This window comes from Eucyclogobius newberryi, unplaced genomic scaffold (assembly GCF_026437365.1).
Source record: "Eucyclogobius newberryi isolate DKJ021-1_F unplaced genomic scaffold, fEucNew1.0.hap1 SCAF_13, whole genome shotgun sequence".
Taxonomy (NCBI): Eukaryota; Metazoa; Chordata; class Actinopteri; order Gobiiformes; family Gobiidae; genus Eucyclogobius; species Eucyclogobius newberryi.
Window position 1 is genome coordinate 12,040,961 of NW_027315757.1, and position 16,275 is coordinate 12,057,235.

Sequence of the window (16,275 nt, forward strand, 5' to 3'; positions counted from 1 at the left end):
CTTGTGCAGGTGTTGACAAGAAAAAGTATGTAAAAAACACACAAAAAGCGGGTAGACTATTTAATGTGGCATAGACAAAATGTTAAAGATTGTCAAATTAGCACTTTGTCTTCTAAATTCTAGTCACTAAAAAAAACAACGAATTAACATAATAATATATGCAAATGAAAGTTAACAATTCTATACAATTTTGCCTTTTTTTTTTTACCAGAAATGTGTCTTCCTGTCCATGTCCTACTACTACATAACCACAGTACTGTCTTTTCCTGCTCTTCTGGGGAAAACCATCGCCTCCTTCATCTCTGTTCTGTCCTCCCACTCAATAAACAGTAGTGACAAAGCCAGTGTGCTTGTATCCATGTTCATTCTCCAGCCCTGTGTCACCTTTCTGTGCAGCCAGAAGTACATACACTGGCAAATGAAAGGCACTGGAAGCAGCCAATCACAATGACCTGTGACCACCGAACTGCATGAGCTCCCCTGGGTAATAAAGGAGCCGGGCCAGAGGCGGATAGCCGGTATGAATATAAATGGCAGTGGATTTGAATAAAGGGCCTACATCTGAATTTGTTAAACTGGGGACGTATCACAATGTCTGCATATTCATAGCTTTGTGATGTGATGGATGGTGCGGGCAAAATGAAAAGATCAGAGTCACCACAACCCTGCCAGCTCGTACTGCTGAGTAGCATGGTCTAAAACAGGAACACAAGGGAACATGAATGAGGCGAGTGCTTTTCAAAGTACACACAGTCGAATGTGGGTCTCGCTGGCATTACATCGTTAGGCCTTTTGGTAGGTTTCAGATCACATCATGCTATGTCACGCTTGTCTCCATGAAGAAGCAGTTGCTTTGTCAAGAAAGTTCTACACTATGGCATTTAACTTGTATATTTCCAGTTACAGGTCAGATCTGTGGAGAAGGGGGCATGTTAAATAGACTTTTTTTTCTTTCATAGAATGACACACACAAAACATTTTAGTTTGTAGAAAGTCAGATCTGCATAATGTCTCCCTTTGTATCTGTCTATTTTATACATTTCCAACGTTATTTCAGTCGAGTCCTTGAGAGTCGATTAGTGCTTTCCATAGCTATCCATCTGTCGATTCCATTGCTGGAGTTTTACATCCAAGAGACATTGTTCCAAAGTCAAAAGTTGCAGACGGCCTGCAGTGGCTAACAGGTCAGGGGCTAACGGGTCAGGGGCAGAGGTTGGCCTCTTGACAACATTTACAGTTTCCTTGTGAAATGGTGTTAAAAAATACCAGGATACATTTTCCAACACAACTATTTCCAAGCGTGAGAGTTTGGGGTCGACCATGTGACAATGTGAGTACATGTTCCCATTCTTCATCAGTTATTACACAATTGCCTTCTTTTTTACTGAGTTGTTAAGATCAGTGAAACATTTATATTGTTTAGAGATGATTCCCATAGAGAGTTCTGTGCACCTATGTTTTAACAAACATTTAAATTAGAAGGCTGGTGGTGTTTGGTTTAATTTTGTTGTTGTAAAAATGTGTAGTGCCTGTAAAAGTCTGGTTTCTCAAATCGAGGGATTATTTTAAAGTATCAAAATGTTTATTTTATTTTACAATCTGGTAAAAAAACATTTTGTTATCTAGACCTTAACTCTCAGGCCGGTGCTGTTTTATCTGGGTCACAACACTAGAGAAGAGTAATGCGTTTGAGCTGAAATAAGATTTTTTAAGACAAAGTAAACCCCAACCACCTATTTCTTTTGATAGTTATAGCATATTGAATCGGATGCAGGGTTTTTGGCCTTGCCATACCAATCTTGAGATTGTTTTGTCCCATTCTTCAAATAACCATTTGGGGGAAAAAATTGGAAATATCTGGAATAGATAGAGAAATCTGGGGGGTATAGTTTTCTCTACAATTGCAGACACATCTCCAGTAAGACAGAGTTTCAGTGTTTTGTAGATTCAGTTTGTATCCAGACATAGGAGCAATATTATGATAATGCATTAGGTATGGAATATTCAGGTTTGGGTTTTTTTTCCAGTAGATTTTGACCTAGATTAGATACGTTTAATGCCATACTGTGGAATGTTTCACAAAGCCAAAATATTCTCATGGAAACAAGCAGGCAGCATAAAAGTTGGCACACCTTTAGTATGCAGCTTATGTAAGGCGTTTCAGGGATAAGGGATTTTGGAACAATATAAATGATCTGAACAAATATTTGTGGGTTTTTCTTAAGGCCAATATAATATGACAATAAGTATGATTATCCTCTGACGAAACACTGATTTCAAAATACAGCATGCAAAATGTTGATGGGGATGTAAAGCAAATTCAATTCCGTTCAGTTCAGCTGGAGGCCCCTGAATCAGTGCGTGTGCCGCAAAAATACTACTATACAATACTACTTTATAGAACAGAGAATGTCATTGCAAGATTTTGGAGCTTAAATTCAATAGTTTGAGAATGATAATTTATCCGTGAACTAGTGTGTTTTTGCACATTTGTCTGAGTGCTTTGTGCAGTTGGACAGATTGATCGCCTACAGAGAATAGAGGCTGTCTGGAGCAAAGGGGAAAGTGAAAAATGAAGGGAGATAAAAGTGCATTGGATGGGGGAGTGATATATTGTAAAGATCACTCTGGAAAGAAAAAAGCAATTTTGTGCTCATTATTCTATATAGATTTATAATAATGTATGTTTGTTATGTGATAGCAACTGGCACTGACATGTTATACGACGTGCTCTGCAGCTTAGCTGTTTGAGCATGTTTGTACTCTGGACAAGCCTATTACTACTTGACATGGAAATCTCCCTGACCTTCTTCTGTCTGTCAGACAGTCTATGTGTCTGTTTCACATTCTCTATCACCCTCACTCAACCTTATCTTGCAGTCCTCCTTGCTAAGTTTGCAGTCCCAGTTTTTTCACTGTTCATTTACTACTTCTGTCTCCAAGCATTGGATATTTCAGAACAACTTCGTTCCAGTCTTGATTCGCTCCGGTGCAGCATTTCAGTAGCCCTTAACTCCTGCAGCTAAAAATAGCTCAGTAATCCTGGCTGTAGCCGGGGTTCTCAAATGTGGGGCTTCTTTGGTTCTTGCCTTGATTTATAACCCCCTTTTTACTGAATGCAAAAAGCTCTCACTCAAAACGCTGGTCTAATCTACTGTTGTTAAAGTCCTTGTGTGAAACATTTCCCCTATAAATTAATGTAAATTACTGTGAGATGGCTCGCTTCTTCACAAACCTGACAACTCTTCTACGATCTAACCCTAACCCAGCTAACTATGACACTGTCTGTATTCATACTAATTCATGAGATAGCGGTGGGAGATATATATATATAAAATGTATACACAATTGAAATATCAAGTATATTGTCTATAATTACTATAAAAAAAAACTTTTATAGGGGCCAGAAATATCTGTTCCAAACAGAAAAGTTATATTTTAACCTTTGTGGTAAATGTTGTTTTGTGCAATACTCGAAACTCGACATTTACAGCCATATTAAGCCCATTCCTGTTTATCGTGAATATCGTTATTGATAATGTAAAAAGAAATTGAATTATTCATGTTTGTCAATATCGCCCACCCCTATCATGAACATTCATTTGCGTCTGTCTGTTTTTACTTATCCGCAGCAAAAACAGCATTTTTGGTAAATGTAATCGATTGGTTATGTATCCACATTTTGTAGTTTAGTTGTTTTTGTAGTGGCACATAATCTGAAGCTCCGCAATTTGGCTTTAATATATTTGTAGACACCAGTAGTAGGTGAATAGAGTGTATTACCAGGCAACAACTTAACAATTTGCTGTTATTCACGTCTATATATAATCAAGTTGCATGATGTTATCTTAGCTTGTGCTTTGTCAGTATGTTCCAATGTGTGCGTTTGTGTGAATTATTAAACCAGCACGGCCTGTCAAGGTGACTGCTGCGCTGCACGGAGCAAACACCCCCTTTTTCCAGTAAAAAAACACTGATCATTTACACATTTACCAAACTGTGTCACTTTGAATTTACCGTAAGGAAAAAAAAAGATTGGGTTTGTTGGAGAAGACGGTTATGAACTGGGAACGTGTCAAAGTATGTGTTGTTGTGTGTCATAAAGAAAACAACTATAAATATTGTGTTTTTATCAAGTGAATTGGGATGCAGGTATAATACAAGCATTTACTTTATTGTTAGTTTGTTTTCAGTGCCCTATGTAGGTATTATTATTATTATTATTATTATTATTATTATTATTATTATTATTATATGTGGCTAATCTAATCCAACAGTATATGCACTCTGCCTTTGCTGTGGCATTTTACGTTGCCATTTTACTCGTCCTTCACTGCCAAACACACACACTTATGACAGAGGCAGGTCGTGCACGCGGCAGAGCTGTTTTTGCCGTCGGCCGGTCAATGGTCATTGCTACAGAGGTGGCCACCCACACACACTAGGGCAGGTCTCCTTTGTCACAGTGAAACGCTGGCAGATTCCACACACATTTGATTCTTTGCTTGGTCTGTTTTCATGTGCACAAGCCAAATACCTGCATGCAGATTCAGTGTTGACTCCACTTTCGCCATGTTGAAATATGAAATAAGGGCTGCAAACTAACCATTATTTTAGTAGTCGATGAGTGAAACGATTATTATTGTACATTGAGATTCTTAAAAATACATTAGAACCAAATAAAGGTAATAAATGTATTATTGATTATGACATAATAATGCCGTTGTCTTTAAGGTGTTTTGGCCAATTATTTTAACAGGCGACAAGTCATGATTGTTGCAGGCCAAGTAGGAATACATTCTAACGACCACAATAATATATTTTAAATTGTCATTGTTATTTAGGTCTACTTATGGGTGGTTCAACTTAACAATAGGTACAAATGTATTCCAGATTAAGCCTCATGAGCAGGTATTAGTATTAGATGTTCTGCCTAAACATGAGGCAAAGAAAGACAGTTTGTTCCATGGAATAAACAGTGCATCTGTGTTGCTGTCCCTGCAGATACACGTGTATGATTTGAAACAGAAGCCTTGGTGTTTCAGTGATGATTTGTGATGGTTTGTCAGTCAGCAGAGGAAGTGGTGAGTGTGTTTCCTGCTCCGTGTCCCCTTGTTTCAAAGCTGAGCGCTGTGAATGCAGCAGCAGCAGCAGCAGCAGCAGCGAGAGGAGGGGAAAGAGCGCTCCAGCGACACACGCACCGTCTGGCCAAATGCGAATGGAGAAAATGGCGATCACGCAGGACGAATGCCTTCCTTCGTAGATGCTGCAAAAAAAACACCTTCAAAAGTCTATTAGCCTTACTGCCAGCTTTCGGTTCCACTCTGTTGCACTTTACACTTGAAAGAGGTGAGTTGGCGTCGCGCTGCCGTGTTTAGGTGAGTGATTGTTGTCGAGTTTGTTGCACTGGCGTCTCGGGCACGATCCGCTCCCGTTGTTCGGTTGAGACGACGCGCTGATGGTGCGCAGTGTTATTAGTGAAGCTGTGGATCTGTGCGCTGATAACGACAGGTTATCATCCTGGGTTAAACTGACGCGAATACGCACGCAATGGAAATTATGTTTTTATTGGTGACTAATCTCGTGCTAACGCCAACTGCAAGAACACTAGCTGCAAGTAACCTCCAGCTAACCAGCTGTGGCCGAGTTTTGTTACCAGTGAGTAGCCACTTTGTGATCTTCAATCTTGAATAGCTTTTGCATGTATAATGTGTGTTCTGTCATTGACATCTGCAGTATTGCATTGCTTTATATCACACTGGTGCTTGGTGAGTTGTGGAAATCAGTAGTTTGGTAACTAGCTCTGTTACGATAGCTTCTAGCTAATATTAGCCGGGATGCTAATTTGACTGCGCAGGTTGAACGACGACAACATTCCTGCTTTTTACACGTTTAATATACAGTATTTATGAACGCAATGTGCAGAGGGACCGGGCCGAGTCTTATTCGAGGAGGTGTTGAGTGTTTTGAACGATTGGCGTCGTTAACTGGAATTAAAAATGGCAACGGGGAGTTTACCGCCCTCTGTCGACTACGGGCAGTAAGTCTTTCCCTGTGGTTTACCAAGTCGTGTAAACTAAACCTAGTCAAAGTTTGTATCGGGCCGAACCGCGCTCTGGCTCTGGCTCTGCGGCTCCAACGTGACAAACGCACATCACTCTAGTTTTATTGTTTTATCTGCGTCAATAGAAAAGGTTGTGGATAAAGGCAGGGCTGGGGAGAAGCCATGTCGTTAAGCTGCACGGCGGACTACAGCCGAGATAATGGCCGATCAGGAGCCCGTTCCTCTGGCTCTGACCCGCTCCGTTCCTCTGGCTCTGACCCGCTCCGTTCCTCTGGCTCTGACCCGCTCCGTTCCTCTGGCTCTGACCCGCTCCGTTCCTCTGGCTCTGACCCGCTCCGTTCCTCTGGCTCTGACCCGCTCCGTTCCTCTGGCTTTGACCCGCTCCGTTCCTCTGGCTCTGACCCGCTCCGTTCCTCTGGCTCTGACCCGCTCCGTTCCTCTGGCTCTGACCCGCTCCGTTCCTCTGGCTTTGACCCGCTCCGTTCCTCTGGCTCTGACCCGCTCGCTCCGTTCCTCTGGCTTTGACCCGCTCCGTTCCTCTGGCTCTGACCCGCTCCGTTCCTCTGGCTTTGACCCGCTCCGTTCCTCTGGCTTTGACCCGCTCCGTTCCTCTGGCTTTGACCCGCTCCGTTCCTCTGGCTCTGACCCGCTCGCTCCGTTCCTCTGGCTCTGACCCGCTCCGTTCCTCTGGCTCTGACCCGCTCCGTTCCTCTGGCTTTGACCCGCTCCGTTCCTCTGGCTTTGACCCGCTCCGTTCCTCTGGCTCTGACCCGCTCCGTTCCTCTGGCTTTGACCCGCTCCGTTCCTCTGGCTTTGACCCGCTCCGTTCCTCTGGCTCTGACCCGCTCGCTCCGTTCCTCTGGCTCTGACCCGCTCCGTTCCTCTGGCTCTGACCCGCTCGCTCCGTTCCTCTGGCTTTGACCCGCTCCGTTCCTCTGGCTCTGACCCGCTCCGTTCCTCTGGCTTTGACCCGCTCCGTTCCTCTGGCTTTGACCCGCTCCGTTCCTCTGGCTTTGACCCGCTCCGTTCCTCTGGCTCTGACCCGCTCCGTTCCTCTGGCTTTGACCCGCTCCGTTCCTCTGGCTCTGACCCGCTCGCTCCGTTCCTCTGGCTTTGACCCGCTCCGTTCCTCTGGCTCTGACCCGCTCCGTTTGGGCCTTTATCGGCGTCACTCACACTTTCTCAAGGTCTTGAACTTCAGACGCCTGATAATGCACGTCTCTGTTGCGCACGAGCCGCACTTGTACACGCACTGCTCCCCATTCCTTTCACACAGCCGTTAATGGAAGTGTTTTTGTTGATAATTGTACATAAACGTTGTGGGGGACACAAATGTATTAGAAGTATTCACCTGTTAAGGCTCATGTTTAACCTTCTGTTCCCATGTAATCCAATGGAGGAAATATGTATCAGAGACGTGCTATATGTCCCTCCCCACAAACCTTTATTGTATTAATACATGTCCCTGTGTAACCCAAAAGAGCAATACAGGCCCATTAAAAAATAATAATAATTTTCTTTTATTCAGGCTATGGTGGTTGGTCTAGTTTTGTCCCAAAGAGTAGTTTCAAGACTATACAGATATATTTTTCCTCAAATAAATTGACTCGTATAAGACAGGATTTCACGATATTCCTTTTCAAAATGAGCCCATTCTCAGCCATTTCTGTCCTTGCATTATGAATAGCCCCCAAAAATCTAACTGGCTCATTAGCTTTAGCACTTTTTGGCACTGTTATGTTATGATTTGTCTTAAAACGGCACCAGAATCCAAGTGATTTCTCTTAAGTGTTACAAAGATGTGTCACACTCCCAAGTAGAGCCTCCAGGAGGCGCAGGGGAAGCTGTGCACAATAGGGCAGCTAATTCATATGCTAATTATTCCAATTTACATTTTAGCACCCGGAGGGGACATGGAGGGATAAGGTGGTATTAGTATTGGTTGAAACTTTCACACGTCATTTGGCATGTTTTAAGGAATATGTCTGTCTTTATTTCAGTTGGCACTTTACATGGCGACACTGTTACACAATTATAAGCACACATATATTATAATATGCACCATCTCAATATACTTAAACCCAAAGCTCTGAAATGTCACGCACTTGATGTTGACCAGTAGGGGAATTTGACTGGAGTGAATTTTGAGTTTCTACTCTACTTTCTAATGAAATATGTCTTTCCTGGAGCCATTTCAAATCAGCCATTACTATTTATATCAAATAAATGAATATTTTCTAGATGCAGTTGCACCACTTGAATTGCTCCCATACATATCACCAGAAACTAGTCTTGTTACATTTACAAATGTATAACGTATGCATTTTGGACAAAGCCATAGTGCTTAACCATTTTAGGCCAAGAATAGACTTCTGTTTTATTCAATTTGGTTGTTTTTATTGCACTGAAAAACATAGGCAAGCATTTAATGTGAATCTCCATAAAGCTGACTTGTACTTGGGCCCTTGGAGCCTCAAACTGCTTGTTTAATGCAAATGTTGTTAGTTTGCCCCTCCTGCCACCTTCAGAAAGTGAATTGACACTTTGCATTTATCTGATACTTAAACCTGAATTAAATAATGGCATTATGCTTTTATTCTTCATATAATTATAATCCACGATGCCCGAGGATCATGCTGTTGTATTTTGGCCATCTTATATTGTAATATTGATCTAAAATGACCGCGCCAATTTGTGCCGGCCCAGTTACATTACGTCCCATTCGGTGAGCTGCAGTACAAGATAACGAGACGTGGATTTTTTTCTCATTTGTGCCAAAATGGTTATGGGGAGGCTGCCAAATCCTACATGTGAAATGAAATGGCTGAACTAAGTATGTAAAGAGCAGTGGGTGTGACACGGGAAGCGGTGAGGAACTGGACTGACGGATCTTGTCCTCAGAATAAAGATCACTCAAATATGCATGAACCACTCTAAATACAGCCACGTGTTGTTTAATCAGAAGGGAGAACAATTCTTATATGGTTAATTTTGGTCAATTTTGCATAATGGGTCTCTTTAACACATTTTGTTTATATTGACTTATAATAATGTTATCAAGAGACTCCAAAAATACAGAGATGTAGTTTTTGTCCATCACCTTCCCCTGTGTATTATCAATGGGTGAATATGGCCTAATGGTGCAGCCACGGGGTGTTGGGTTTGGTTGCAGATGTATTTTGCTGCCCATTATTTGGTCCTAAAAGTCTGAAACCTAAAACTTTTAATTTCTTTGCTTTTCAGAGATTTGGAATTGAAAGCTGTTGCCACCAAAGAAACTAAAGCATCTTAACAGGTGAGTTACCATAACCTTTAATAAAAGTATTTGAAAAGCACATAAAACTATCCTTCTCACGTCATACTACAGGCAGTGATGATGCCGTATGAATCTATTCTAAATTGGGGAAGTGTGTGTGTGTGTTTGTGTGCGTGACCGGGCTGTGGTTGGTTGTGTGGGGGTCAGGCAGACACTGGACAGGCCACTGTTTATGCTAGCACATGCAGTTCCGTTTGAAGTGAATTGGAGGGTCTGGTTGGGCTCGAGTTGGTTGTGCTGAGTAAGCGGTGCTGTTTTAAACTCACTAAATGAGACGATGGTGTCCTCATGTTTTGTGTTTGGAGAGTGTTTGTGCAGCTCTTTGTCTCCATAGAGTGGCTTTACATTCTACATGCACAGAGACAATGAAGCGTTTGCACAGCACCGCACAGGGGTTTCACTTCGGGCACATGCTTTACATGTTTATGCTTTGAACAAAACAATCCTCATTTTAGAAAGTACGGAGCGTAAACTGAAATTTTGGGAGGGGCACAAGACTAAATTAAAAAAAATATATATGTATAATTTTTGAATTTGTAAATGGTATTGCATAATGAAAGGCCAATGCTCACATTTGCTTTGACAATTTCTAAACTGTAGGCATATTACAAAGACTCATGTGTAGGAGCCAAACTCAAACCAAACTAGGATCACAGTGACACTGACTGTTGTAATCCTGCAGAGAAATATTAATTTCTATGAGATTATAGTGTAATATTGGCAGTAATAAAGGCAGTGATATAAAGGCAGTGATATCGTGCTCTAGTAATGAAAGGGTCCCTGTCGTAGAGAGAAAACTACTCCATCGACACAGTTGCTATATTCTCACTTTGAAATGGTGTAAAAACATTTGACGCAGATTTAATCGCATGTTTAGTTTTAGCCTTCAGTTGTGCTCCAACTATCTAAATTTTGATTTGATGATGGAAGAGCAGGATGTGTTGGTGTAGCGCATGGCTCCAGATACTGTGGACTTTCCTCTGCTGCTGTGCTGGGTGTGTGCGGGGAACGTCATTGTTTCCCATTAATACATCAGATCATGATGCCATAGCTGCCATAGCCATTTTTTTTAGAATTTAAACCAGTTCATGCCTGGAGCCATGTACACCTACATGCTTCAAAGTTGTGACCAAAACTTCAGTTGTTGTTGCTTTCGCCTTTTTCAGCTTTGCTTGTGTCTCTCATGGATATATTCAGCCTTTATAGCATAAATAAAGCTGCAGGATGATCCAAAAGCCACTGAGCACCACCTCTGACCGCACAAGGCTTCACTTTTTACTTTCATTTCATGACGCAACTGTGGATACACTTGTTGAATACCAGGGAAAGAAAGAACTTTGGCTTTATATAAAAAAACAGTAATGAGGAGAGGAGCGGGGCATGAGAGGAGAACCATGCACTGTGTCTAAAGAACAGGCTATAGGTAGACACTGCACACCACCATGTTTCACCACATTGTTATCTCAGTTTAATTGGAGCCTATGCAATTGCCTGACCGTGCGGCTGACTTGAGTTCATGTACATTGTAACGCTGCACAGTGAGACACGGACTGATGGATTATTCAGAAACATATTCTTCCCCTCTCTTTGAGAATGCACATAACGTTTGCGCTTTGTACCCTTTAGTCCCATAAACCCTGATAAAGTGCGTATAAATACACAGGCACGCTGCAGCGCTGAGCAGTTCATCCACGTCTCTTTTCACAGTTAAACCTCCGCTGGTCAGTTTCTGATGTCCTACCTGCCTCATCACTGGTCATAAAGTGATCTAGACTAACAGCAATGTCACAACTACGACACAAAATTGCACTTTAATTTCCTTAATTAAACGTGTACAATGCGTTCTAATGGAAGCGAGGTGCAGTTGATATCCACTATAGAATAAGTGCAGGTGAGTGTGGCCTGTGAGTAATTCTGGCACTAATATGTTTAAAGACACAGTGGACTGTAACATTTCCTATAGCCTGTGAAAGCTGCTTTAGTGTTTCTCAAACTGTAGATGAGAGTTCAAAATGGATTAGAGACATTTCAGGTTAATGTAGTTATCTGGAGCCATAACTTCCTTAAATTGATTAAATTATGTTTCTGTTGATCCAAAGATGCTAAAAGTAAAAAGAATATAAGAAATGCTGCCAGTTCTATTATAAAATTGTAAGAACATCATCAAATTTAACAGTCCTTTGGCCTTCAGTTCTGGTTGTGACAAACATGTCAATCGAAGGCACACTTGATTTCCCCCCTGATGATCAAGATATAATAATGCCACTGCTTGACATTATTAGTTGCAGTAGATGGAAGATATTTTTCCAGAACATATTTCTAGATGGTGTTAGAGCCTATAACTCGAGACTAGAGCTGGGTTTCGATTCAAATTTCAAGAATCGATTCGATTCCGATTTTTACGTTTCAAAATCGATTTTTTTTCCCGATTTCTCAGATTCGCTCCGATTTCGATCTGATTTCCGATTCGATCCGATTTCGATTCGATCCGGGGGTTAATGTTATTAAAAATGAAAAATGTATTTGAACCGTTTCCTTCACTTCATGACTGTGTAGAGAAGCAACATATTAAAACTAGTATTATATCAATATTAAACAGCAAATCTTACAAGTATTGGTAGTTACTGATGGAAGACTGATGAAAAGGTTAAGGGTCAATCTTTCTTGAAGATAGATTGAAATTCACTGAGGGAAATGTAGAAAATAATTTTAATTTAAAAAAAAAAAAAAAAAATTGATTTTTGAACGTACGAATCGATAATCGGTCATTAATATGCAAATCGATTAAAAATCGGAAAATCGATTATTTCAACCCAGCTCTACTCAAGACCACACAAATAAAGTAATCAAAAAGGAAAAAACTGAACCAAAAGTGTTATTATCAGTACAATGGACAATCATGTTTCCATCCATCCATTTTCTACCGCTTGTTCCCTTTCGGGGTCGCCAACACAGAGACATAGACATTACACTTCACTCTCACATTCATTCACTAGGGCCAATTTAGAGTTACCAATTTTGCCTAACACATGCATGTCTTTGGACGGTGGGAGGAAGCCGGAGAACCCGGAGAGAACCCACGGTAACACAGGGAGAACATGCAAACTCCACCCAGAGAGTGTGATGTTGGTCTGGTCCGGGAATCGAACCCATGATCTCCTTCTTGGGAGGCAAGAGCGCTAACCGCCTTTGCCACCGTGCACCCCCACAATCATGTTTAATCATGCTTAATCATAATTATTAATTTTATTTCTTGACAGCTTGACTAAATCCTCTAAATTCACTGTATGGAAAAGTGTGAATGTTAACGTTACTCTAATAAAGTATAGGCTATAATATAACTAAATGCTGCTAAATAAATGAGGCCTATCCAACTTTTCCTTTTTCCTAAGTGAATGGTATTATGTGTTCAAACTGGTTCCATTTCTTATTTTCAAAGGACAAATATTAGGCATTATTTGTATTGTTATTAATCTCTAAACACTCTTAACTTTTAGTTTGGTATCTCATGTTTTACATCTAAAAAAAAAAAAAACTGTTTATATCAAACAAAATTACATTTAGCTCTCTGCTGTTTCCCCTGGGACTATTGGGTTAGTTTTGGTGCCACCTACTGTCCGCAGAGGGAATTTCACACGGATTAAGAAACAGTTCCAGGTGGCCACTCACTTCCGGGTCTCCGCACATAGTTGTACTGATCGTGATTAGACTGGTAAAAGAGTGAGTCTGGTGATGATTTTTGAAGTTTCTCAGAGCCACGTCACAGGTTGAGAAAAGTTCAGTTATTGAGGAGATTCAGTGTTACACTGTGTGTTACACTGGGAGCGGATTTTCTAACCAGGATTCATCAAACCAGCATGAATGAAGTTCAATGTTACTCCAGGTGTGTTTTTGATGAGGGAACGATGTTAGAACATGGTTCAAAGCTCAAAGTCTATTTGTTATCATTTGTGTTCTTTAAAACTGATTTTCTCATTTTAGAACAACATTATGAAGAGGAATTACTGTACAGAAATATTTTTGACCACAATATACTATTCAGTTGAAAATGATCAAACAATAAATGGAAAATGTCTGCCTATTCCGTGCTTTTCCCCTTAACCTCGGTATCGGCCTTAAATGCCTATATCGGTGCAGCCCTATAGTAAATTGTCAACTTTTTTGTACTTATTTGACTATTTGTCGTTTAAACAACTCTTATCTGAATGAAATATAAAACTGAAAATCTGTCTGAATGGTAGACCTGGGCAATGAGAGGCGTGCATGTATCGAGCTTTTGCATCGCAAAGGATCACGGAGGATTTTGTGCCCGGATATATGTCAGGCAATTATTATTTATTTTTAAAATTATCTTTTGAAAGTCCCTACACTAAATGTAAATTATGAAGTTTGCTTTGCTATTGGATGACTGAATGTCAGTAAAATGTGCTTTTGAGGGGAAAAAGGGGGGGGGAAGGCTTTTATTGGTCTGACAGCTCTGTCTTCAAATGGAAAAAGTAGTCCACATGACCATTAGTGGAATTAACTGTCCAGATTTGGGTTTTAGCCACTTCACACTCATATTTAGACTCAAGATTGTTTAGGGTTGTAATGTAACATCATAGTTCTATTTGAAAAAATGCGTGTGAATTTAAATGTTTGTATTATTGAGATCCTTGGCTGGAATTCCTGAAGAAAATACTGAACTAGTCTAAACTTGTCAAATGTCAGACTTTAGTGGTTGTCAGTGTCATAGTTTAAAAACAAAACTGTTACTGTGGTTTTGGGTTAAAAATATATTTTTCCATTTAATATATTCCTTGTATTTGCCGTGATGTATTTGATCAAAAGAGTAGACTATAACCATTGAACTAAACTTTGCTGCTTGTTCTGCTGCTGGTCTTTGCTCTCTGGGACACAGCCTCTGCCCTCTGTCAGCTGTAGCTGTCGGGGGATGGGTGAGTGTTGACCCATTCATAAACAGATGCTGTTCTCTGTGGATGTGTGCTCTCCAGGAGGCCCCATGCTCTGTTGTTGAACCCAGAGCCATCTGCTGAAGCACTTGATGGAGGAGGGTTGAGTGGTAAAAGTGTAAGTGGCCACCTGACTGGTGCTACTGACACTACCTTTATGATTAAGGAGCTGTTTACCCTTCAAATTTTTAGAAATCGACACTGTGTTTATCGGATTTGCCTTTCTTTTACACAACAATGAACTGTGTTCATTCAGTTCTCGCTCCATTTGAAAACGCTGGAATGGGCAGGCTGTTCTAAGCTCATAAATACCTGTGAAACTGAGATGGATGAAAACGTAGCCCCGATCAGGAATCAGCGTTGCCATGTTTGCTTCTTCATAGAAACTTTGGACTTCTATCTTTGGAAAGGTGCTTGCAAAAAGTGTTTGCGTTTTTTGGGCCAACTTCCGAGTGGCATTTTTTGGGTCTTTTTTAGGTTTAGGTTTCACGTTAATAGACCTAATAACGACTACAATACATTAAACATACATTAAACTCATTCACCAACGTGAAACAACATTTAACTACATCTGTGGGGCTCGGGCTGTTTGTTTTGGACCTTTTTTCAAAGGCTTGGTTGCTTGTTGCTCTCTGAAGCGACGGTAATATTCAGTGTGTCAGAATGAAAACCGTGCCTGACCACCATTGCCATGTAAACAGGCCTAATACTCCTGTCACTCCCTGTCATTGTAGGTGTTGTTCCGTCTTTGAAAGAAAATACATCAACTGTGGTTCTACTCTATTCAGTACAATATTCCCATAGATTGTCCTGGCAGGTATATTGTATGTTTTGTGGTCTATCTCTATTTAGCCCAGGAGGTGGTTGTGGCGTAATCCCATTATTGGATTAGAATAGTTTGCAGCTTTCGCTGGCTAAAAGGAACACCCACTGTGGCTACTGCTACTGCTACTAAACACATTTATTTAGGGGCTGTTTATGTGACACAATTTCATATATCCACAATGATTTGATATCTGATTGACCTATTTTACACACTGCATGCCCATTTAATTTTGTAGCCTGTTTCAAACGCTGGAAGAGATGGTTTTTGTGGACTGGGAGCTGTTGTGGCAGCATGCAGCTGATCCACATTGCAAAATATGTGACTTGTACCTTAAATGCCTAGTTTTATTTATTTAAGAATAAACTGATTTTTACTGCTAATTTAAAAAAAAAAAAATCAGTCATATCAATATTGTGACCCATGTATCGAAATATGCATCAAAAACTGAACAGTTGCATCCCTTTAAAATGGCCATACCGTAATTTTCATAGAAAATCGAAAAGTTATTGGAAGTATAACAGGATACAAGTTCTCTCACAGTGCATTGCAGAATTTGCAGGGCTCACAGCATTGCTTGCTGGAGCAATGTGTGTACAACAATCACATCTTCAATAGTTTCTCATGTTGTGTAAATTAACATAACGGCAACATCTTTCTCTACCGTTTCTCTTTTTTTTTCCTTTTTACGATATAGCGTAAAACACATACTTTGAAGACTTACAACTACAATAGATGGCGGTAAATGCACCTTTTCAGTTGGCTGCCAATCGCCATTAAAAGTAGGCCGTGGCTGCAGAGCCGCAGCGCGGTCAAATGGCCCAGCAGTTTCAGGAACCGCGGCACTGCCATATAGCCTTATGGCTAACCCTAACCCTTACTCTGACCCTAACCTTAACCCTTACTCTGACCCTAACCTTAACCCTTACTCTGACCCTAACCTTAACCCTTACTCTGACCCTAACCTTAACCCTTACTCTGACCCTAACCATAACCCTTACTCTGACCCTAACCCTTACCCTAACCTTAACCCTTACTCTGACCCTAACCTTAACCCTTACTCTGACCCTAACCTTAACCCTTACTCTGACCCTAACCCTTACCCTAACCTTAACCCTTA

The 16,275-nt window shown here is 40.9% G+C and overlaps 1 protein-coding gene across 3 annotated transcripts in view; it reads left to right on the forward strand.

Annotated features, from left to right (window-relative positions):
• LOC140357994 (trinucleotide repeat-containing gene 6A protein-like) overlaps positions 1 to 16,275 on the forward strand; it is a 49,166-nt gene that overhangs the window by 15,228 nt on the left and 17,663 nt on the right. For 2 of the 3 annotated variants that reach the window (XM_072442617.1, XM_072442618.1), the window contains exons 1-2: positions 5,180 to 5,349; positions 9,308 to 9,359. The gene's annotated coding sequence lies outside the window, so the exon portion shown is untranslated. Of the gene's footprint in view, positions 1 to 5,179; positions 5,350 to 9,307; positions 9,360 to 16,275 lie in introns of those variants that run through there. The other variant, XM_072442616.1, reaches the window with a different exon arrangement.